Consider the following 22,333-nt stretch of genomic DNA (forward strand, 5'->3'; position numbering starts at 1 on the left):
TTCAGCCAGGATTAATAATCTGCACCTATCTTTGGTAGGAAGATGTAACGCCCTGAAGATGATTATCTTGCTAAACGTTTTATATTTCTTGAGAACCATTCTCCTGGAGGTAACCAAACGCTGGCTTTTTAAGTTAGAAAGCTTATGTTAAGCTTTCTTTAGCAGTTTAAGAAGCCAAGAAGGGCGTCTAAATTTATGATACTCCCTTTAAGTCAGGTGCGGGGTCTGCAGTACCCAGGATCACACTTTATTACTGGTCCTGTATGCTTCATCACATGGGGATTTTGATCACTGGCAAGACCCATAACTGAACCCAGGCTGAGGTACCAACTATATATATAAGCTCACGTTGGGATCTGAGGCCAAGGGCTGCTGTTTGAGAAACATGGAAATAAGTTATTATTAAAAAAAAGCTAGCTTTATAACTGTGAAAAGGGCATATAGAGTTTGGCAACAAGTGAAGAGGAGGATTGGTATCACCAGGGTTAACCACTGTACATCCCTATGGGACTCTCCAGCCTTACCTGCTATCTTTCATGATAATATGGGTAGAAGTTTTGAACTTGGTGGTATCTTGAGATTTGGAGAGTTTTTTTTCAATAGTGATAAGCTCTGTTCATTTAGTGAGTCACAAGAAAAGTATATCTTGACAAGAGAAACATTTTTTAAATACTTGCAAATTAAAGACTTTATTAACAAGTTGGGTAAGGAACAGGTCTCAACCAGTAAAATCCCCATTATAGGAGTCGCTGTGTGTTGTGATAAAATTAGGTATATTTATAAACTACTAATTCAAGCTCTACCTGATGCCCTAGAGGTCCAGAATGCTAAATGGGAAGGAAGACTGGGTTTGAATGGGCCGGTCCTTCAGCACTTTTTAGAGGAGGGGGGTCAGATACTGTTAACTGCAGGATCAATGAGATACTGTTAACTGCAGGATCAAAGAGCTAGCATTTTAAAATGGTATCTGCCCTCAATCCTGTTGACAACCTTACTCTTTGATGTGGCAATGACTGTCAATCCTAATCGCCTGCTGAAGTCCTAACTGCACGACAGGCAAAATTCAATTGACCCTGCATAACTTGGACACATCACACCTGCACCTTTACATCCCAAACGTTTATTCCACAAAGCAATTATCACCACATTCCTGTCCATTGGGAGCCAGAACTCCATCACTACAGAGTTAATTTCTATTCCTGAAAAAGTCAAAGTGGACGCCTGACCCAGCATCTTTTCTGGTGCTAAAGGCACCCCAAGCTCGTCCATCAGACTCTCAAGTGTGTTCAGTGCCTCACAGCACACCACCTTTTGTGAGCCAATAATGAAAATATCATCCAGGTAATGTGTAACACTAACAACACTACCTGACTCTTTGATAAAACACCATTGCAGAAATTAACTCAACTTTTCAAACAGGTCACATGAAATAGAGCCACCCATTGGCAGCGCCTTATCAATATAAAACGTGCTGTGAAAACTAATGCCCAATAACTCATAATCCTCAAGATGAACTGGCAGCAGCTGAAAAGTAAATTATATATCACGTTTTCCAATTGTGCCCCTGCCTCCATTTTTCATGAGTGCTGCTGCATCGTCTACCAATGCATACTACCCAGAGGAAAGTGTGTTTGGTAAGTATTCATTCATGGATTTCCCCTCTCACCATGAAAATGTTGAATTAAACAGAAATGTCCTTCTATTTTAGGCTCTACCCACATAGCGGACACTATCAAATTGTCCAGTGGCCACTCATCAAAAAACCCATCCATCGTACATTTAACCCCTACCTTCTGTATCTTTTCTAAAGCCACCTCTGGAATCACCTCAGGATGATCCTTAACAGACTTCAAATTCTCTACCCACCACCTAGTTCTAGATCCTTCATAACCTAATTGAAAACCATCAATAAAACCTTTGAACAAATACTCAGCCTCATCCTATAAATGGTTACCACCTTTTCATAACGTCCACCTTTACGGGAGTATGAGCATTTTCCCAAAAGTCTCTGTCCGCTCTACCTCTATTTACCTGCGACTGTCCCTTGAACAGCGACTAAAACACTGCATCACTGTGTTTTTTCGCTACTCTTTGAACATTCATACTTAAATTTGCAGTATTCTGTAACAAATGCCCAACCTTCTTTCACCTGTGCAGCTTGTTCTCCCTCAGCTGCACCCACCCCTTAGTGGACTACCCTTGATAGGGCCAATAAACCACAGGTAAACCACTTGCTGTATAAGTTGTAGGTACTGGCCTGAATTGGGCTATCCTCTGTAGCCATATGTACTGATCTACTTCACCCCACTTCTCTTCAGTATCTTCGGCTAGTCTTGCTCAATAATCCTCGTCATATTGAACCCAGGTCAATCCCCCAAAAGTTTTCCGTCCTTTATGTATAATATCCAAATATTAAAAAAGCACAACACACCTCTTTGGGTGTTTCTTACAATAGACGCCGGCATAAATGGGAAATCTGCCATCCAGATCTAAATCATATCTGGAACTTGGGATGTCTTGATAACTCCCCCTCCTCATTTTTTAAACTCTCTTTGGCCCATGCTTCCCTATTTAATTATTTAAAAATATCTGCATATTCGCCCTTTCAAATCTTTTCCTTTGAGATAGACCCCCGATGTGCCCCAAAATGCTTTGTCACTCTCATGTATGACACATTTTTCTGTTTAACTTCTTTACTTGTTTTTGTCCCCTCCTGCTTTATCTCTGGAATCTAATCCACCCCCAACAAACACAACTTGCCACTGTTTTATTCTCCATCTCCACTGCAACCTCTTCGGTGCCCATGCCCTTCTCAACAAAATTTTTTCCATTCACAGACTTCCTTATCTGGGACCTCCGTACACCAGTGGAGAATACATTTGGTACATCCATCTGTCCTTCTCTTAGCATACCTGCTTTTATAACCAGGGGCCACACTGAACCTTACTGTTCCATCACCACCATCATCATCATCTAAATCTCCTTGGGCTTCTACTTCAAGACGTTTACACCTCTCTGCTCCTGTAATACAATAACTTTGCCCACTTGTTAGGTACCTCGGGCACATGGCAGCCCTGTAAACCTCCTCTCCACCAGTGTCACTACCACTGTGTATTCCGCACATTAGATTCACATGAACACTCCACAATCTTACCTTCTTCCAATTTCACATCCTCATCGTAATCCAAATTGGTGGCCTCTGCATCTTTCTCTCTCTTGCTCCACTCATACAGGAAATCTAACTGTCCCACACCACCATCCCAATTGTAAAACAACTGAATAGACATTCCCATGCGTCCCCTAGGGGCTGCATTAAACCCTCCCAGGCACTGTCTTGAAGAGTCCACTGCCATGACAGGGAACCCCTTCTGACTAGTGGTGTGGGACCACTCGAACCCCACACAGTTTTGTGTACCATTGATGTCTTAGTCCTACCCTACTCATCCCCGCACAAGGTTACCTTTAGGAATAGCTGCACTTGTCATGAAGTCACAGCCCCACCTCACCCTCCTCCTACCACACCCATCTGCTTGCCCTATTGGCTGTTTGTTTCTGACTTGTTCTCTCATCTTCCATGGTGTATCATTTTCCCCACTCCAACCCCTTCTCCCTTCATAAGCACTGCATATATCATCAACTTGTTGCCCTAAACCCAGTGGCATCAGCTTCTTCTTTGCCTGACTAGTATTGCTCGATGTCTGTTTCCTAAACTCGGGATCCTCCCTCATTTCCTGTATATCCTTCTTGCCATGCATTTATCTCCTGCCCGTAAATAACTCTGCCCTTTTCAAACCCGGCATGACCCTCCTTTTCTGCCACCATCCACAAAATCTCGACATAGCCAGGTCGCCAACCGCTGCCGTAACTGCCTCTTGTGACCTTTTCTATCAAGGAGGATCTGACAACATAAATCCTCACCCAACCCCGGCCCGTCCCCACTTCACTGATGGCCACGGAGGAGGGCCTGGCTTTGTGATCTACACCATCTGCCAGCCCCACACCTCAACCACACTCTACTCCTGCCGGGGCTCTCCTGCCACAGCTCTAAGTCCTGCCGCATCCCGTCCCAGAGGTCCCACATCACAACAGGTGATCTTTAGTGGTCCACTATGGACGGCCCTGTTCCACCCTCGCCAGCACTCGAAGTGCTGAAGTGCTCCTACTTAATTGCTGCAAGCCACACTGTTCATCTGGGATGCTTGCGAAACGTCTCCTATGCAGGTGCATCCACTTCTCCTCAAAACCTCCTTCCACATGAAAGGGCCCTGCTTTTCTCTTCTTTGAACGAGGGGGTGAAAAGGAGGCTACTGCCACCTCACCTTCTGAACATCTCTCTGGCCGCTTCCCCCTCAGAACCCAAGCCTGGCCAGAACCCATGCAATTAAAAGGTCCTCCTACCAAAAGTGCCTCAGAACTATAAGTGCCTCTAACACTACCTTCCACCCTCCATACTCCCAAGACACCAATTTTACCAACTGTGACCGTCTCTCCAGCGCTCAGGTCATATTTTGTCCTTCTGACATGCTGTCTTTTTCTGGGCCTTCTCGCAGCATTTGTCCTCCTTGATTTTGACACATTATAAGTGTGAGTAGTGTTAACTCAGGCGAACAGGTGCACAGAACTGACGTTAATTTGTCTTGTGTTGGGTCTGGAATGGCTGCAGGTGTATCCCCTGCATGTGCATCATTCTAATTAAGTTATTTTTTATGACAGTGGAAGTGAGACGTAGTAGCACATTGTGAAAGAAAGCTGGTGACGATATGAGTGTTACATTAAGATATGGTACCCTATGTATACAACAGGCATGCTGCATGATGCTCCTATAGGTATTGTCCTGTAGGTATTGTCTCCTGTTTTAGAGATCAAGTTCCTAGAAGGTGTTGACTTTCTGTTGTGGTTGGTGGCAATTTGTCTTCCATAGTATGTCGTTCCGACCATGGTACTGGGGCACTCAGTGATAGAATGTAGCTTTCACATAACTTCACATTTAAAGATTTACCAGCTTCGGAAATTTAATTTTCGTCTTTCTTTTCCTCAACTCAGCACTCTGAGATGGCCATCTGCGGTTTGAGTGTTTAACATAAAGTAAAACCAAATAAATTGCTTGCAGGGCTGTCACCTGTTCCTGCAGACGTAGAGCAGATGAAAGTACTGGTATGTACGTAGCCATTTGTTTTGGAACTTATTTGTCATGATCTAAATGACAGGGTACGAGCATTGTGACAAACACCACAACATGCATGATAGCTGGCGGCACATTTGTCACTCTTTAAAATTCAATGAAATGGTATTTAGGCTAACATTTGTAAATTGTTAGTTTTAATACATTAAAGTATAAATTGAATGAAGTGACATTTAATTAGGAAATATTTTTAAATATGAATTTAGGAACGCTCAAGAATAATTCTGTGTCTTGACGAGGTTTCCAGGAATTAAATTAGAAAAATGTCAGTTTGTCATGTTTGTGCTGTATATACAGGCACTACTGTTAATATATGTGAAACAATATTTTCTTCTATTGAACTGCCTACGAATTAGGTTTTTTTGTGTAATGCAAACCCTGAACTGAATTACTTCAATGTTCTCTCAGATTGGTTAGTCATATGTATTGAGAAGGAGGTAAAGTGATTTTGCCTGCGATCACACAATTTGATCAAGTGTGATCTGAGACCATGTTTCTTGGTTGTACATTGCCCAATTCACCCCATGGATGGGTATCTTCTTCGATCCCCCGTTTAACAACCAATGACAGTGGATTGTGTTCAGCCCTTTCATGAGCTAAAATAGTACTTCATGTTCAATAAATACACATTAAGTTAAATAAATCTTACACGTTATATAAAAGTATTTTTAGGCATCAGTACAATGCTAAGAGTAAGGCAGGGCACTTGGTTAAAATCACTTGCTTCCCCTGACTTGACAAAACCACTCCGATTTTAGCAGCTCAGTACGTCCGTGACCATCGTAAAATAGATGAGGTATGCAAAACAAAGTAACCGCAAAGATCCCACAGAGGGTAATATTGGGATGCAGGTCTTAAGACACATTTAACAAGCATTTGCAATTCAGTGGGTCTCGCGTTTGCTCGAGTTAGAGCTATTAGCGTTGTAGATTCCTAACTGGACTTTTCTTGGCACATAAATTGAAAAAGAAAATGAAAACAGTTGACATAAGCAAGTTGATTCAAAGCGCCACGGCCACCATGAGCGCGAAGGAGAGACACAAAAGGAAAAAGAAGTTTGCTTACTGTCAAACGTATCTGCAAACGTGTAATTATCCATGGAACAGTGTGGATGGCCAAGGTGGTAACAAAACCGCCCCAAGGAGAGGGACAAACGTAAAGCATTTACCAATGATAACAAAGGATTTTTAAAAGGCAAGCCGATGAACGAGTGATAGTGATGGGCATGGTGTGGGCATGGTTAAAAGCCCACAGATATATTACAACACGTCAGAGCGCTTGCGCTCTCGACCTAAAAAGTCTCCCTTTAGCGAACCAGATAGCTAAAAACGTGGCCCACTTTTGCAGATCAGGGCAATTTAGAACTTTTAAAACTGTGCTTTATAGGCGATTTGCAAGGTATGGAGAACTGCATTTGTTCTTGCTGTAGGCAGTGTTTGTGGTTATACAATTGAAATCAACAGTAAAACCGGGCCCACTAGGCAGACCAGCCCTTCTGACACTGTCTGATTGCCCTAAAGATCAGTCCCAACCTGTCTCTGCTTTCTCCCTTTCTTTTTAACCTTCTTCCCCCTTTTATGTTTTCCACCTCATGCTCTGGGTGGAAGTCATTGGTGTAACAAAGCTTGAGGGGGGCCCCCTGCAAAGTACGTGATACGGGCCCCCTACCCCTTGGACCCAGTCAGGGGCTCATAGCTCATGTAAAGTGTATTTGACTAAGGGGATCCCCTGGAACTCACCCCACCCCCTGCACCACAGGGGCCACGGGGTCCTTTTGGTACGCCACTGGTCTAAGTTTGATGATGAAGAGACCTGATCCCGAAAAATGAAGTTTGCAACCACTGGTACTGAGGAAACACTCAGTTTTCTTTTAGCTTTCCATAAATTGGCTATGTTAACAGACTGAATGTGTGTGAGTATAGATACAGAGCTCTTGCATCATGCCATTTCAGGAGTGGCTGGTTCTGCCTGTAATAGGGCCTGCCTTATTTACATCGAGGTGCTATTTAGCTTTATATTATATGTTGGAAGGGCATGCTATCCTGCTCCAATATTTTTGGGTTTGGTGCTGGGTTAGCATAAAGTTTGTCCAGTAGGGGTGTGGCTCACACACCATTTTTCTGGAGGTGAGGGGGATGAGGGTGTGGGGGGTAAGCGGAGCGCTGTCTAAGATTTCCGGAGTATACCAGCTGTTTATAACCAACTAAAATATGTTCCCTTTTACCAAATATAGATCAAGATTGTTTTGGTAAAGAGAACGTAAGCACATTACCTGCTTTTCTCAATGTCATAATATACATACAAGAGGGGTTAGAGCAGGGGTCTCTAACCTTTTCTGCAGTAAGAGTTACTTATGTTCAATGAAAATCATCCTGAGCTTCTAATATTATTAGAGGTTTAGCACCGACTACATCAGGCAAATTTGCGTTAGTGACCTCGATATGCAAGATCACATCAGTACATCAGGCGCGGTTCCCAGCAGTAATGTTAAAAATGCTTTGTCAGTGTGGAATCCCTGTCCATGGGTAATACAAACAACCATAGCTGCGATGTTAATACTAGTAATAAGTCTCCTCAAACATGACCTCATGAGTTTTGAAAATATACACAGTTTCATCTTAAAGGCACACTTTTCAATTTTGGTACGCATATGAATTCAACTAACTGAAAGATTCTAATTTATTTAGCTGAGCCGCATACTGAAAAGCTACTTATGGGTATCTGGAGAGCTACCAATAGCTCACGAGTTACTCGTTGGAGAACCCTAGGTATGATGCTTGTTGTACGTACTCTTCCAAACATAAAAAGGATACTTTGAGATTCAGAGACAGTCAGGGGTGGGAGCAGGAGAGAGCGAAGCTAGGGGGTGAAAAATACAGCTGAAGGAGATGGTGAAGCAGATTAGAGTCTGGAGATTACTGAGGAGAAGTCTGGGCAGGGGTGATGACCAATTTACAGAGGAGCGGGGAAAGAGAAGAAAGGAGAGGATGGAGGAGACAGAAGATGACAAAATGAGTCTGGTAGAGCAGGGGAAGCGGACAGTGGAGTGAGAAATACTGAAGGAGAGAAGGGAAATAAAGCAAAGGAGAGGCAAAGAAAGCAGAGAGAAAAGAGGGGGATGAAGTGGAGAAATGGTGAGGGGGGATAAGGAAGAGGACTAAAATGGGGAACACTGAAAAATCAAAGATGAGGTGGAAATAGGGAACAAATCAAAAAATAGAATGAGCAAGGGGAGAAAAGAACAAGAGAACGAGGAGGGTGGGAGAAAGGAACATACAAGCAATGGAAGCAGATAAGAAAAGAGGTAGTAGGTAAAATACATGGGGCAGAGGAGGGAGAAAGGAGAGAGCAAATCATCTGGAAGGAGCAAAGAAAAAGATGAGGAAGGAAGCAGGAGAGGGGGGGGAGTTCAGAGAAGGAAGAGATGCAAGAACCAGAATAGAAAAAAAGGAATTGGCCATTGCAGGGAATAGCTGAAATAAAATATATGAAAAGAACAAACTAGTATGGAGAGGAAGGAGGGGAAGAGGTAAGCAAGAGGTTAAAGGAACGGAGAAGCAGGACATCAAAAAGAGAGGAGGATAGAGTAGAGGAGATAATATGTTTGGAACAGATGGAAAAAGAAAGAAGAGGACAGAGAAAAGAGAAAGAAAAGTAGGAGAGTAGAATACGAATGGTGACTTTCATGATGTGATGTTTGTTATAACAGTAGTTTAATGGGCCTATGTGTGTAGTACACATGATGTAATGTGAGTTTGTGAAGAGTCTATATAGTGTGTTAAAGTCTGATAGTGATATGTCATGTTCTGTCAGCAGGAGGTGAAGGGCAGAGTGCTACGGTGCCGTTTGGTGATGTGATGGTTTATTTTTTCATCTATTGGCCCTGAGGCAGGGGATGGCCACACACCTGACCTCACAGATATTCCGCCCCTACCACCCTTAAATACAGGTCTATAAAAACTTGCCTTTTCTCTGATGAGGCATTTAATCTGTGTCAATATAGACTCACCACAGTACCCCATTTGATCTCCCTGCCTCCTTTAATTGTTGCAACATAATGTGCAATATGTATTATTTGAATTATAATATTGTACGTGCTGTTCACTAAAGACCGTAAAAACTTTGGTTATATTTAAACAGCCTGCTAATACTATATTGATGCACTTCTTAATTGCTCTGCAAATCATTTATAGAAACTATAATAGCTCATCTACCAGAATATTTTTTTTTAATGAATTATATTTTGCAAGTCAGTTGTGAAAGTGTTCCCTTTACTTCAAGAAGTAAGCATATACTCCTCACCCTGTGTAGGCTTCACTGGCTTCAGCCTGTTATTGAATGTAATGCTCGACAATCGCCCATAAAGACTTCTGTGTCTCAGCATTTAGCTGAAACACACACTCATCAAGCTTATTGGATGGTGCTTTGTTGCCCTTTTGTAGGCAAATGTAATGTGATCAATACAAAAAAAGCCTTCATTCAATCTTATGAACTTTCTAAGCTCGATCATTGGCTATTTCTGAGGATATAAACATATCATGTGCAACATTTAAAGATTTACAATTGCACCAATATAATGTCTTGCAGGTTAAGGAAATGGATGTCCACACAGCAGACATGTCTTAGTCAGTCAGTCATAGCATGTGATATGGTGTGACGTGGTGTATCATGGTGGGGTCATTGGTGGTGACATACAGTATGTTGAGTGTGCCCTTCCATTCTGCAGGTTTTTGTGGGATGAGTTATGGTGTGAAGTGGTATTTTTTTATTAAGTGGTTCAGTGTGGAATAGTTTTGTGTCATACTGTGGGTGGTCAAGTAGGGTGTATTGGTGTGTGGTGTGATGTAGTATTATGTGAGGTGCTAGGTTGAATGGTTGCTTTCCTTGTAAAGCCTGGGAAGTTATACAGGAAAAGTATGCAGAACAGGTTGTTGAAATGAAGAGGTTTACATAAAAAAGAATTCAAATTATTCTTCAGATTTTAAAGTTGACGTACTTTAGTCAAAATTAAAGAAATGGATATCCAAAGGTTTTGGCCAACTCATGTTTCCAGACTGAGAAATCAATTTGAATGTGTTGCTTCTTCATGGCCAATACATAACTAATTTCATCTTAACTAAAAAGTCAATTTGTTTGAACTTTTTTGAGGAACTGTGTATCATAAATTCAAAACACCTATTGTAAACGTCAATACGCAATAAGGTAGGCTTCTCCGAAGAACACTGTCTCTACATAGTCTGCACATTGAATCTGAGCTGCAAAGAAGCATAATAACTCGTAGCAACCCAGCATCCTGCAGCATGGTCTGATATGACCTTAGGAAGGGTCAGGTTGAATGGGGTTCTAACATGAGATGAACTGCTATATGACTGGGTACTGTGTAGTAACAGTTTTGTGCTTTGGTTGGGTGCCTGAATACTTACAACTTGGTGCCATGCAAGTGGTGCTCGGGACATGGTTCAAACCAAACTAAGGAATTTGGTGGGGTGCCGGGGCAAAGGGGATTTTCAAAGGAGGCATAATCACAGTGAGGGATAGAGAGCTAGAGTGTGATATGGAAAGAAGAGGACAGGGAAAAAGGTGGAAGTATGTGGGGGATGCAACAACACTGAAGATGATAACGCTGTGCAAGAGATATGGCACAATGTAAAGAAAACAACAGAAGAGAGCTGCAGAGATGTGTGAAGGCAAGATGGATAGGGAGTTGCAAAGGGACATAGTGAGTGGAAACCACAGATAGGGACATAGGGTAAAAGGGAGGAAAATGGACCTGGTATGGAACAATGGCTGGAGCAACAGCAAGGGGTGAGGGTCAGGGGATGGGAAAGGGGCAGGCCACTTCATAAAAGCATGAAAGAGCATGAAACAGTAGATCTAATAGAGACTTCTAGCTGCAGATTCCTTACCTTTGAATTCCCTGTCATGAGCTTCAAATCCAGAATACCCTGCGCGTGCCGTTGGGTGGTGTTGTTCAGATCCGCGTGTGTAGTTCCGCTCCGTGTGGCATTGTTGGAGCCATCTGTGACATCATGGTCATCTTAAAGGCACCACCCAGGCACCCGTACGTCAGTTCTTTTCCTTCTGTGTCAGTTAAGCACAGGTCAGGGATCGAGCCACCATCTTCCTTTTTTGGCAGGACTTTTTTCGACTCTTTTGTCGAAGATTTTTCATCTGTGCGATATGTCATCGAGGAAGACAGGTTCAAGCCGTATGACGTCTGCCATCGCGCCATGTCGGTGACGAACCTACACCGGGTATGTCTCTGGTGCCTCGACAGAGAGCACAACTCAAAGTTGTGCTTTGACTGCTGGGCCATGGCCGCGAAAGCTTTGAGAGAACAGTTTCTAAAGCTCATGGCGGCCCAACAGTCATTATCGGTAGGCGCCACTCCAAGGAGGTCACAGTCCCACCCAAGGAGGAGGTCACTGACCGCTGAAGTAGCCCCAAGTCCTCTTCTTCTCATTCGAGGTCCTCCGGGCACTCAGGAAAGAGGCATAAAAAGAAGAAGCCCAAGCGGACTTCAACTTTACCACTCCCATCGGCTGACAGGGCATTACAGGAACATCGACTTTGTATCTCCCCCCTACTCATGAGCCGGAGCGACCCCAGCTCAATTTGAAGAATTTTACAAAGCCAAGCGTCTCGTATTTGAACGGGCTGCCCCTGCGGGCTGCTCTTCGGACCCTTCGGGGTTAGCAGGGGTCCCATTGGGTTAGACGTTGGCGGCTGCGGCCTCGCCTCTTGTGGGGACCCCGGGATCTGATATCGGATCCGGACCAACGCCGGTTCCACACAGTCGGCCTCCTCCGGCACAGGTCCTGATGCTCCCCCCACCACAGGTGCCCACTGGTGGTGCGAGCCCCATCCTCATTCTGGGTGCTCTATAGCTGGAAGGATGTTGTACGACGCAAATTCCACCTTTAACGGCGCCAACACAGCCCACATCAGTGCCTGACAAAACTAATATATAAGTGGTATAGAGTAGGGAAAAATAAAAATATTCACCTTGCCAGTGAAAAGATTAATTGATCACTGGGAAACTTATTATTTTTTTGCATTCACACTTGGTGTACACAAATTAATATTTTAACACACTTTGTCTCACTCTTTCTCCTACAAAAACATATATTTTGAAATCCTGACACAACGAACATCGCTAAAACATATATATACACATTACAACACACCAAAAAAACATCTATGTAACACAGTTTCTGAACAAAAAGCACTAGGTGTACAAGCGCTCAAAACTTCCAGTGTAATTCGAAGAGATGGCATGCCTAAAAAATGTTTGACCATTTGTCCGATGCTCACATACTACTCAGGTCTTGTCTGCCCTAGACCAAGGAGACTGGAGGGTAGCGTTGGACTTACAGGGTGTGTATTTTCACATCCCCAGCCTGCCTGCCCACAGGTGCTACTTGCGGTTTAAGGTGGGCCACGAGTACTTTGTTTACCGTGCTTCCCTTCGGTCTTACCAGTACCCCTTGTAGGGAAAGGCCTCCCTGGGCATGGTTACCCCCTAACGTTTTGCCTTTTGTTGATGCTAGTTATGATTGAAAGTGTGCTGGGATCCTGCTAACCAGGCCCCAGCACCAGTGTTCTGTCCCTAAACTGTACCTTTGTTCCCACGATTGGCACTGCCCTGGCATACAGATAAGTCTCTTGTAACTAGTACCCCTGGTACCAATGGCCCTGTGGCCAGGGAAGGTTTCTAAGGGCTGCAGCATGTCTTATACCACCCCGGGGACCCCTCACTCAGCACATGCACACTGCCTCACAGTTTGTGCGTGCTGGTGGGGAGAAAATGACTAAGTCAACATGACACTCCCCTCAGGGTGCCATGCCCACATCCCACTGCCTGTGTCACAGGTAAGTCGCCCCTGTAGCAGGCCTTACAGCCCTAAGGCAGGGTGCACTAAAACACAGGTGAGGGCATAAGTGCATGAGCAGTATGCCCCTACAGTGTTTAAGCCAAACCTTAGACACCGTAAGTGCATGGTAGCCATAAAGAGTACATGGTCTTGGGGTCTGTCAGTTATGAACTCCACAGTTCCATAATGGCTACACTGAATTCTGGGAAGTTTGTTATCAAACTTCTCAGCACAATAAATCCACACTGACGCCAGTGTGGGATTTATTGAAAAATGCACACAGAGGACATCTTAGAGATGCCCCCTGTATACCAGTCCGACTCCTAGTGTTAGGCTGACCAGTTCATGCCAGCCTGCCACAACCAGACGAGTTTCTGACCACATTGGGGGAGTGCCTTTGTCTCTCTGTGGCCAGGAACAAAGCCTGCACTAGGTGGAGGTGCTTCTCACCTCCCCCTGCAGGAACTGTAACACCTGGCGGTGAGCCTCAAAGGCTCATGCCAGTTGTTACAGCGCCCCAGGGCATCCCAGCTAGTGGAGATGCCCGACCTCCGGACAAAGCCCCCACTTTTGGCAGCAAGTCCGGAGGAGATAATGAGAAAAACAAGGAGTCGTCACCCACCAGTCAGGACAGCCCCTAAGGTGTCGTGAGCTGAGGTGACCCTTGCCTTAAGAAATCCTCCATCTTGGTTTTGGAGGATTACCCCACTAGGAATAGGGATGTGCCCCCCTCCCCTCAGGGAGGAGGCACAAGGAGGGTGTAGCCACCCTCAAGGACAGTAGCCATTGGCTACTGCCCCCCAGACCTAAACACACCCCTAAATTCTGTATTTAGGGGCGACCCTGAACCCAGGAAATCAGATTACTGCAACCTACAACAAGAAGGACTGCTGACTTGAAAGCCCCGCAGAGATGACGCAGACGACAACTGACTTGGCCCCAGCCCTACCGGCCTGTCTCCAGACTCAAAGAACCTGCACAGTGACGTATCCAGCGGGACCAGCGACCTCTGAGGCCTCAGGGGACTGACCTGCACCTAAAGGACCAAGAACCTCCCGAGGACAGCGGCTCTGTCCAGAAACAACTGCAAAACAGCAACAAGAAACCAACTTTAAAGAGATTCCAACTTCCCGCCAGAAGCGTGAGTACTCACACTCTGCACCTGACACCCCCGGCTCGAGTTTAGAGAAACCAACACTGCAGAGAAGACTCCCAGGCGACTCCAACGACGTGGATACCCTGAGTCGACCTTCCTGCACCCCCACAGCGACGCCTGTAGAGAGGATCCAGAGGCTCCCCCTGACCACGACTGCCTGGTAACAAAGGAACCCGATGCCTGGACCTAGCTCAGTCAGTGGCTGGCCCGAGAAGCCCCCCTCTGCCCTGCCTGCATCGTCAGAGTGACCTCCGGGTCCTTCCATTGTTTGCTACGGCAAACCTGACACCTACTTTGCACGCTGCATCTAGCCGCCCCTGTGCTGCTGAGGGTGTGCTTCTGTTTCCCCCCTCCCAACCCCCCCCCAGTGTTCTACATAACCCCCCTGGTCAGCTCCCCGAGGACGCAGGTACTTACCTGCTAGCAGACTGGAACCGGAGCACCCCTGTTCTCCATAGGCGCCTATGTGTTTTGGGCCCTCCTTTGACCTCTGCACCTGACAGGCCCTGTGTTGCTGGTGCAGTGGCTTTGGGGTTGCCTTGAACCCCCATTGGTGGGCTGCCTATGCCCAGGAGACTGCACTTGTAAGTACTTTATTTACCTGAAAAACTAACCAAAACTTACCTCTCCCAGGAACTGTTGATTTTTGCACTGTGTTCACTTTTAAAATAGCTTATTGCCATTTTAACCAAAACTGTGTGTACTACTGTTTTAAATCAAAACTCTATACTTACCTGTGTGAAGTACCTTACAATTTATGTACTTTCCTAAAATTTGAATCTTGTGGTTCTAAAAATACATTAAGAAAATATATTTTTCTATATAAAAACCTATTGGCCTGGAGTTAAGTCTTTGAGTGTGTGTTATCATTAATTGCCTGTCTGTGTACAACAAATGCTTAACACTACCCTCTGATAAGCCTACTGCTCAACCACAGTACCACAAAATAGAGCATTAGTATTTGCCACTATCAACCTCTAAGGGGAACCCTTGGACTCTGTGCACACTATCTCTCACTTTGAGATAGTATATACAGAGCCAACTTCCTACACCCCTCAAGTGTTTACCAAGGTGATGGCTGTGGTAGCAGCTCATCTGTGCAGGTTAGGGATTTCAGTCTTCCCCTACCTAGTCCACGCTATTCAGGTTATGATACCGATGTTTCGGCTTCTATCCTGGATTTCGGCGAGACAGACTCTCAGGCTGTTGGGACTCCTGCTTTTCTGCATCCTGTTAGTCAAACATGCCAGATGGCATATGAGGGCTCTGCAGTGGGGCCTAAAGTTCTAGTGGACGCAGCATCGGGGAAATCTTACCGTCACAGTTCAGATCTCGGAGGGAACTTCAAAAGACCTGCAGTGGTGGTTAGTGAAGTGTGATTGGGTCAGAGGCAGACTCCTCTCGAATCCCCAGCCAGATCTCACAGTAGTGACAAATGCGTCACTTCTGGGATGGGGCGGCCATCAGAGGCCTCTGGTCTCCAGCGGAATCCGGACTCCATATCAACTTGCTGGACCTCCGGGTGATCTGACTGGCATTGAAAGCATTTCTTCCTGTTGTAAAAGGGAAGATAGTGCAGGTGTTCACGGACAAACCCACTGCAATGCGGTACTGCAAAAATTAGGGTGGGGTGGGGTCGTGGACCCTTTGTCAAGAGGCTCTGCGTCTCTGGACATGGCTGGAACAGCAGGTCATAACCCTGGTGGATCAACATCTGGCAGGTTCTCTGAACTACAGGGCGGATTCATTCAGCTGTTGATGCCTAGCGGATCACGAATGGTATCTCCATCCAGAGATGTTGCAAGGGCTCTTTCATCAGTGGGGAGAGCCTTGGTTAGATCTGTTCGCCTCCGCAGAGAACATGCAATGTCAGCAGTATTGCGCGCTGGAGTTTCCATGGTGGCAATCGCTCGACGACCCTTTTTGTCTCGAGTGGAATTCAGGCCTCCTGTATGCTTTTCCGCCCAGACCTCTTCTGCCCAGAGTTCTCAAGAAGATCAAGAACGATCAGGCCCAAGTTATCCTAGTGGCTCCAGATTAGGCACGGAGAGTCTGGTATCCCAAGCTTCTCAAAATGAGCATCAGTCCTCTCATCAGGCTGCCCCTTCGGGAGGATCTTCTGTCGCAGCAACAGAGAAGGGTTCTCCACCAGAACCTGTAAACTCCGCGCCTTTATGCGTGGAGATTGAGTGGCGGCAGTTGATGACTTTTGACCTTCCTCCTGAAGTCTGTAAAGTTATTTTGGCAGCCAGGCGTCCCTCCGCTAAAACAGTATACGCCTGCTGTTGGAAACGCTTTGTATATTATTGTACAGAAAGGTCTATTGATCCTCTTTCTGCTTGTTTCTCTTTCTGATATCCTTCTCTCTTTACAAGGGTTCTGCCTTGGGTACTTTTAAGGGCTGTCTTTCTGCCATATCGGCAGACGTTCGGCTGCCTGATAAGCCTTCACTTTTCAAATCCCTCATTGTACATAGATTCCTCAAAGGGCTTGTACATATGTTTCCCCTATGCCCTTTGTTATGCCCCAATGGGACTTAAATCTGGTCCTCACATTTTTGATGTGTGCTCCCCTTGAGCCTTTACACAACTGTCCCCTCCGGCTGCTCACCATCAAGACAGCCTTCTTAGTAGTAAAAACATCTGCCAGGAGGGTGAGTGAGGTGCAAGCTCTGTCATCAAAGCCACCATATCTCATTATCTATTTAGACAAGGTGGTTCTCAGAACGTGTGCTTCTTTTCTCCCCAGGGTGGTGACCCCATTTCATCCGTGCCAGAACATCACCCTGCCCACCTTCTTTGCTCCACCTCATCCCTCTAAGGAAGAGGAGCGACTCCACTGACTGGACCCAAAAAGAGCATTGTCGTTCTACCTTGACCACACAAAAGAGTTCCAGGTGGATGACCAACTCTTTGTGGGGTATGTGCGAACAAAGAAGAGTCGGGCAGTGCAGAAACGAACCATTTCTCGCTGGGTTGTTCTCTGCATCAAGATCAGGCCAGGCCAGGAAGTAGCCGCTTGAGGGCTCATTCTACCGGGTGCAAAGCTGATACCACTGCACTAGCTCGGGGAGTTCCAGTCCTGGAGATTTGTCAGGCGGCAACATGGGTATCTATGCACATGTTAGCAAAACATTACTGCCTGGACAATCAGGTACGGTTCAGTTCTACAGGACTTTTTAGTGTAGTAGAGGTATCCGTAGCCCCCCGCCAGGAGGTTATGGCGTGTGTATCTATTCAAAGGTAAGGAATCTGCAGCTAGAAGTCTCTAGCAGATGAACAAGTTACTTACCTTTGGTAACACATTATCTGGAAGAGACGCCATCTAGCTGCATATTTCTTACACCCACCCATGCCTCCCTGCTCTGTGGATGACTCTGTGCTTCCGGCGTGGAAGTTTGTGGGTAAAATAACAGAGGACGCACGAGGGGTGGTGCCTTTATAGGTGACCGTGACATCGCAGGTGGCTCCAACAATGCTATGCAGAGCCAAATGATGCACGCGAATCTGAACGACACCAAGCAACAGCAGGTGGAGGGTGTTGTTCAGCAAAAAATTGCGGATTTTAAGCTGACGCCAGGGAATTCAAATGTAAGGAACCTGCAGATAGATAGTCTCTACCAGATAATGTTTTACCGAAGGTAAGTAATTTGTTCTACAGGCGTGCTAACCTACAGACATCAAAATTTCTTTGTGAATAAATCCCATTGTATCACTGTCTTTGCTAAGCAAGTGATTAAAAACTTGCTAAGGCTGTTAACCTAAGTACTACTTTGAGAACTGTTTCCTATATAAATGGTTGAGAATAGAATTTAACAAACTGTTCAGTACCTTCCCCTGTGAGATAGCAAAACAGGTTGGCTACTCTGCAAAATGCATCTGTGTGACCTCCAGATCGAGTGCTGCTCCCTGATTAAGCCTTTAACTTTCTGGGTTCATACAATAAGTTATCTAATAATTATTTATTTTGACAGCTTTATATAACAGGGCCCAAGGGTATTCAAGTGCTTTGCAATAAAAGCATTATGATTACGGGAGAAAAGTAGTAAAACAGCTATACAAATCTATAAGGTGTCAATGTACAAATATACTTATAAATGACAATTAAAAAGGAACAAAAGGGAAAATGCGCAACCGTGAGAGAGAATTAAAGCAGGAGCCTGGGCAGTCACTATACAATGAGCACCTTCTCTGCCCTGAGCGTAAAACAAGTAACAAATTAGGCTGAGGAGAGAGGCAACGGACCATTAGGAAGGGGTGAGGCTGCAATAAACTCAAGAGAGTAAAACTAGGTTTGTGTTAGATGTGTATTTGATAAAACCAAAACAGAACGAGTTAAAGCTATTAGCGTTGTAAACCCCTAACCGGACTTTTCTTCCCACATAAACAGAAAATTAAAAGTAAAACAGTTTCACATAAGCGAGCCGACGGCCACCATGAGCGCAAAGCAGACACACAAAAAGAAACAGAACTCGAAGTGAAACGTATTGGCAAAAGTGCAATTATCCATGTAACAGGGTTGAATGTCATGCAAAGCGCTCAACTACTGCCCAGAGAGATCGCGCTGCTTAAGAAATAAAAATAAAAAGTAGTCCAGAAGCCATACGGAAAACATAGAGCCTGGTATGTTTTCAGTAGTTGGCCGGTGAGCTCGACGACGACTAAACACCGGAAAAAGGTATGACGTATGCATGCCTTTCACTAATGAAATCAAGCTCATTTTAAAAGGCAAGCCAACAAACCAACCAACCTGATGGGGTTGACATGGCTGTGGTTACAAGCCCATAGGGAGATTATAACAGGGACAGAGCGCTTTCCACAATCGACCCTAAAAAGTGCAGCAGGCTACGGGCAGACATTAATTTACATACTCTGATTTTAGAAAAGTACCCATGTTTGGTATATATGATAGGCTGTCCTGCATTTAACAATTTTAATGTTTGTGTTTTTAAAACTATATTAGGAAAGGTAAGTGTGAGAAAGTAGCCTCTTTCTAGCCTTGTTACCCCCCACTTTTGGCCTGTTTGTGAGTGTATGTCAGGGTGTTTTCACTGTCTCACTGGGATCTTGCTAGCCAGGGCCCAGTGCTCATAGTGAAAACCCTATGTTTCAGTATGTTTGTTATGTGTCACTGGGACCCTGCTAGTCAGGACCCCAGTGCTCATAAGTTTGTGACCTATAGGTATGTGTTCCCTGTGTGATGCCTAACTGTCTCACTGAGGCTCTGCTAACCAGAACCTCAGTGGTTATGCTCTCTCTGTAGAAATTGTCACTAACAGGCTAGTGACCAATTTTACCTATTTACATTGGCTTACTGGCACACCCTTATAATTCCCTAGTATATGGTACTGAGGTACCCAGGGTATTGGGGTTCCAGGAGATCCCTATGGGCTGCAGCATTTATTTTGCCACCCATAGGGAGCTCTGACAATTCTTACACAGGCCTGCCACTGCAGCCTGAGTGAAATAACGTCCACGTTATTTCACAGCCATTTTACACTGCACTTAAGTAACTTATAAGTCACCTATATGTCTAACCTTTACCTGGTAAAGGTTAGGTGCAAAGTTACTTAGTGTGAGGGCACCCTGGCACTAGCCAAGGTGCCCCCACATTGTTCAGGGCTAATTCCCCGGACTTTGTGAGTGCGGGGACACCATTACACGTGTGCACTACATATAGGTCACTACCTATATGTAGCTTCACAATGGTAACTCCGAATATGGCCATGTAACATGTCTATGATCATGGAATTGCTCCCTCTATGCCATCCTGGCGTAGTTGGCACAATCCCATGATCCCAGTGGTCTGTAGCACAGACCCTGGTACTGCCAAACTGCCTTTCCCGGGGTTTCACTGCAGCTGCTGCTGCTGCCAACCCCTCAGACAGGCATCTGCCCTCCTGGGGTCCAGCCAGGCCTGGCCCAGGATGGCAGAACAAAGGACTTCCTCTGAGAGAGGGTGTTACACCCTCTCCCTTTGGAAAATGGTGTGAAGGCAGGGGAGGAGTAGCCTCCCACAGCCTCTGGAAATGCTCTCTTGGGCACAGATGTGCCCAATTCTGCATAAGCCAGTCTACACCGGTTCAGGGGACCCCTTAGCCCTGCTCTGGCGCGAAACTGGACAAAGGAAAGGGGAGTGACCACTCCCCTGACCTGCACCTCCCATGGGAAGTGTCCAGAGCTCCTCCAGTGTGCTCCAGACCTCTGCCATCTTGGAAACAGAGGTGCTGCTGGCACACTGGACTGCTCTGAGTGGCCAGTGCCACCAGGTGACGTCAGAGACTCCTTCTGATAGGCTCCTTCAGGTGTTGCTAGCCTATCCTCTCTCCTAGGTAGCCAAACCCTCTTTTCTGGCTATTTAGGGTCTCTGTCTCTGGGGAAACTTTAGATAACGAATGCAAGAGCTCATCCGAGTTCCTCTGCATCTCTCTCTTCACCTTCTGCCAAGGAATCGACTGCTGACCGCGATGGAAGCCTGCAAAACTGCAACATAGTAGCTAAGACGACTACTGCAACTCTGTAACGCTGATCCTGACGCCTTCTCGACTGTTTTCCTGGTGGTGCATGCTGTGGGGGGTAGTCTGCCTCCTCTCTGCACTAGAAGCTCCAAAGAAATCTCCCGTGGGTCGACAGAATCTTCCCCCTGCAACCGCAGGCACCAAAAAGCTGCATTACCGGTCCCTTGGGTCTCCTCCCAGCACGACAAGCGAGGTCCCTCGAATCCAGCAACTCTGTCCAAGTGACCCCCACAGTCCAGTGACTCTTCAGTCCAAATTTGGTGGAGGTAAGTCCTTGCCTCACCTCGCTAGACTGCATTGCTGGGAACCGCGACTTTTGCAGCTACTCCGGCCTCCGTGCACTTCCGGCGGAAATCCTTTGTGCACAGTCCAGCCTGGGTCCACGGCACTCTAACCTGCATTGCACGACCTCCTAAGTTGTTCTCCGGCGACGTGGGACTTCTTTGTGCGACTTCGGGTGAGCACCGTTTCATGCATCCTCGTAGTGCCTGTTTCTGGCACTTCTCCGGGTGCTACCTGCTGCTAAGAGGGCTCCTTGTCTTGCTCGACGTCCCCTCTACCTCCTGGTCCAATTTGCGACCTCCTGGTCCCTCCTGGGCCACAGCAGCATCCAAAAACGCTAACCGCACGATTTGCAGCTAGCAAGGCTTGTTGGCATTCTTTCGGCGGGAAAACACTTCTGCACGACTCTCCAAGGCGAGCGGGATCCGTCCACCAAAGGGGAAGTCTCTAGCCCTTTTTGTTCCTGCAGAAACCTCAGCTTCTTCTGTCCAGTAGAAGCTTCTTTGCACCCGCAGCTGGCATTTCCTGGGCATTTGCCCATCTCCGACTTGCTTGTGACTTTTGGACTTGGTCCCCTTATTCCACAGGTACCCTCGACTGGAAATCCATCGTTGTTGCATTGTTGGTTTGTGTCTTTCCTGCCTTATTCCCCTATCACGACTTCTTTGTCCTTTGGGGAACTTTAGTGCACTTTGCACTCACTTTCCAGGGTCTTGGGGTGGGCTATTTTTCTAACCCTCACTATTTTCTAATAGTCCCAGCAACCCTCTACAAGGTCACATAGGTTTGGGGTCCATTCGTGGTTCGCATTCCACTTTTGGAGTATATGGTTTGTGTTGCCCCTATCCCTATGTGTCCCCACTGCATCCTATTGTAACTATACATTGTTTGCACTGTTTTCTAAGACTATACTGCATATTTTTGGTATTGTGTACATATATCTTGTGTATATTTCCTATCCTCTCACTGAGGGTACACTCTAAGATACTTTGGCATATTGTTATAAAAATAAAGTACCTTTATTTTTTAGTATAACTGTGTATTGTGTTTTCTTATGATATTGTGCATATGACACTAAGTGGTACTGTAGGAGCTTCACACGTCTCCTAGTTCAGCCTAAGCTGCTCTGCTAAGCTACCATTATCTATCAGCCTATGCTGCTAGACACCCTATACACTAATAAGGGATAACTGGGCCTGGTGCAAGGTGCAAGTACCCCTAGGTACTCACTACAAGCCAGTCCAGCCTCCTACAGTAAGGGTGAGTTCCTTAGTCCTGGCATTCCTGTGCTGCCTCAACAGACACTTGCCATGGGCCAGGTT

At 45.8% G+C, this 22,333-nt stretch overlaps 1 protein-coding gene across 3 annotated transcripts in view; it reads left to right on the plus strand.

Moving 5' to 3' along the window:
* CFAP70 (cilia and flagella associated protein 70) overlaps positions 1–22,333 on the plus strand; it is a 947,035-nt gene that overhangs the window by 705,632 nt on the left and 219,070 nt on the right. The gene's annotated exons all lie outside the window — the stretch shown is intronic.

This window comes from Pleurodeles waltl, chromosome 10 (genome assembly GCF_031143425.1).
Source record: "Pleurodeles waltl isolate 20211129_DDA chromosome 10, aPleWal1.hap1.20221129, whole genome shotgun sequence".
NCBI classification, from domain to species: domain Eukaryota; kingdom Metazoa; phylum Chordata; class Amphibia; order Caudata; family Salamandridae; genus Pleurodeles; species Pleurodeles waltl.